Source organism: Myotis davidii, unplaced genomic scaffold (assembly GCF_000327345.1).
Source record: "Myotis davidii unplaced genomic scaffold, ASM32734v1 scaffold992, whole genome shotgun sequence".
Classification (NCBI taxonomy): domain Eukaryota; kingdom Metazoa; phylum Chordata; class Mammalia; order Chiroptera; family Vespertilionidae; genus Myotis; species Myotis davidii.
In genome coordinates this window covers 236,390-239,771 of record NW_006283543.1, presented here as the reverse complement: position 1 = coordinate 239,771, position 3,382 = coordinate 236,390, and the positions used below count along the sequence as shown (strand labels likewise).

Genomic DNA, 3,382 nt, shown 5'->3' with positions numbered 1-3,382 from the left:
GATTCCCTATGGCAACTATGTCCTCCAGAGATTGCACAACCTCCTTAGCAAATTGTGGTTTCCTCTGGACCCATTTTAAATGCATATTGCTAAGTGAAAGAAGCTGATCTGAAAAGGTTACCTACTTTATGATTCCAACTATATGACATCCTGGAAAAGACAAAATTATGAATACGGTTAAAAGATCAGAAGTTACCAGGAGGTGAGGGTACCAGTGAGAAGGGTGGGGTGGGGTGGGGTGGGAGGAAGGAGAGATGAACAGGTGGAACTCGGAGGATTTTTAGGGCAGTGAAGAAACTACTCTACATAATATTATAATGGTGGATGCATGGTATTATGCATTGGCCAAAACCCCCAAAATGTACAACACAAAGAGTGAACCTGACTGTAAACTATGGACTTTAGTTAATAAAAATGTATCAATACTGTTCTATCAATTTTAACATATGCACCTACTAATGCAAGAGGTTAATAATAGGGGAAACTGGGAGCAGGGAGAGCAAAATATATTGGAATCTCTGTTTTCCACTCATTTTTCTAACCAAAAAAATGAAGTTTACACCCAGCTGGTGTGGCAAGGTGATAGAGCGTCAATCTATGAACAGGAAAGTCACAGTTTGATTCCCATTTGGGCACATGCCAAGGTTTGGGGCTTAATCCCCAGTAGGGGGCATGCAGGAGGAATTGGATCAATAATTTTCTCTCCTTGCAGATGTTTCTGTCTCTCCCTCTCTTGTCCTCTCTGAAATAAAAAATATATATATATTTAAAAAATACATAAAGCCTACTTCTTCACAAGACCACTTTCTATACAACAAAGAAAGTAGAGACTATATAGAGAAGCTGGGAGCCACAGGAGCTCTCCAGGGACTGCAAGAGTTCTCCAAGGTCAGAGGTGCCTCTGAGCACCATTGTTTATGTCCCCTTTCACCTCCATAGGGTGGTTATGGGCTCCATCCAGGTGCTTTGACCTACCTGCAAGGTCTCTGCAGCATGTTCCCAAGCCCATTTTGTCCCTGAACAAAGACATAAAGCAGGATCAACAGGGCATTACTACACACACCTGGCCCTCCCACCTGGAGCCTCTTTGGCTCTATGGGCCAGTGCTCTGGTGTGCCATAGGCACCTGCTCAGCCCCAACTAACCTTCAAAAACCATCTGGCACAGTTAGCTGATGCAGAGACTGCTTCTATATAAAACCACTTTTTAAAGACTGGGAGAGGTAGCTATTTGTGTAATTTATATAAACAAACATAGAAAGTCAAACAAAATGAAAAGACAGAAGAATCTCAAATAAAGGAACAAGAAAAATCTCCAGGAAAAACAAAACAAAACCAAAATCCTAGGGAAATGTAGATAAGTAATTTGCCTGATAAAGAATTCAAAGGGAAAAAAAAGAATTCAAAGAAATTATTATCATAAGGATGCTCACCAAACTTAAGAGTGGAATTGAGGAATTTAGGGAGAACTTCAACAGAGTTACAAAGTACAATAAAGAACCAAGCCTACCTGAAAAATACAATAACTGAAATAAAAAAATACATTAGAAGGAATCAATAGCAGATTAGCTAATACAGAAGAATGGATCAGTGACCTGGAAAGCAGACTAAAGGCAATCAACCAATCAGAGCAGCAAAAAGAAAAATGAATTTTTAAGAATGAGGATAACCCCCTGGCAATGGGCAAAGAGACACCTGATTGGTGGTGTTGCTCTTATATCAATCAGGGGCAGAGCAGACATGCAGTCCTTAGTTCATCCTAGCTTGATGCCTGGCTTGGTGGCCAGAGCTGTTTCATGCCTGAGGCACATTAAAAAAAAAATGAGGATAGTTTAAGGAACCTCTGGGACAACATCAAGCACTCAAAACTTCACATTATAGGGATTTCCAACAGGAGAAGAAAGGGAGAAAGGAACAGAAACTTTATTTTAAAAAATCATGGCTGAAAACTTTCCTAACCTGGGAAAGGAAAGAGACACCCAAGTCCAGAAAAACAGAAAGTTTCCAACAAGATGAACTCGGAACCTGCTCCGCTCACTCTGGCTGCATTACTGGCATATGGGACTCACCATCATGAATACTATGTCGGAAGCAGATGGTACTTTTGCCTTATACCTTCTGAAAAGCCTTCTGAAGATCACTCAAGAAACGTGTTTTCTCACCCATGAGAATCTCCTCTGCCTTGGCCATGTTCTTCATGGGGGCAAAGGGAAACACCACAGCCCAGATGGTCCAGGCACTTTCTTTAAGTAAAAGTAATGATAGAAGTGAATATGTTCAATCACTTCTCATTGAAGTCAACAGGACTGGCATGTAGTACTTACTTAGAACTGACAACAGGCTCTTTGGAGAAAAATTCTTATGATTCAACTCATCTTCCTGCCTCAAACTCTATGAAGCAGAGATGGAAGAGATCAACTTCTTCAAAGCTACAAAGGAGGCTAGAAAACACATAAACACCTAGATGGCTAACAAGACAGAAAGTAAAATTAGAGTTGCTGTCTCCAAATTGAGTTAGTCAAGTTACTTGTCTAGTTCTCATGAATTCCATGATCTCCTAAGGAATAATCCATTTAACAAACAGCAGACCAAGGAAAGACCACTTAAAGTCGGCAAGAATGAGGAGAAACCTGTGCAAATGACTACCTTTAATATGACCTACACAGGAGAAATATTCACCAAAATTCTGGTGCTGCCTTATGTTGGCAAAGAGCTGAAGATGTTCATCATGCTTCCTGATGAAAATGTCAATTTGGAAATGGTGGAAAATAACTTATTCAGGAGAAAATCGTATTATGGACGAGGCTAGATATGATGGATGAAAAAGAGGTGGAAGTGCTCCTCCCTAGATTTGTTTTTTCTGTTATAAGATGGTTTTGTTAAATTGATTTGGACATACTGTAGGTCAAAGAATATATTCTGAAAACAACAACTTTGGACTTTATAGCATGACATAAAATTAGTAGCTTCAAAGATGTTAGTCATACTCCCGCAACGGCATATAATTCAACTATGTAGAAATATAGAACTCTAGAACTAGCTAGAAACTCAGAAATCAGTGAGCTTAATATCCTCATTTTGTGAGAAAGCTAGACTCAGCAGAGGCTAAGTGATTTTCCCAAGTTCATATACCTAATAGTAATAAAGCAGCTAATAATCAAACCAAATTTTCCTAAAGCTAAAACTCTATCAATGATATTTCAACTGGCTCTCTATCAACAAAAAGTGTAGGCTTTTCTAATGCTTCACTGTGACATGAGTGCTAAGACACTACAAGAAGTCGTTGAGGAATCTGGTGACTGACTCCCCAAAGGCGTCTTTACCACGTCTGGAGTCAAATCCAGGGAATGACCACTTAACCCCAAGTGCCATCTTGTTTCATG

At 39.7% G+C, this 3,382-nt stretch overlaps 1 pseudogene; it reads left to right on the top strand.

Moving 5' to 3' along the window:
• Positions 1 to 2,069: 2,069 nt before the first annotated feature.
• Positions 2,070 to 2,882, top strand: LOC102767146 (annotated as a pseudogene).
• The last annotated feature ends 500 nt before the right edge of the window (positions 2,883 to 3,382 follow it).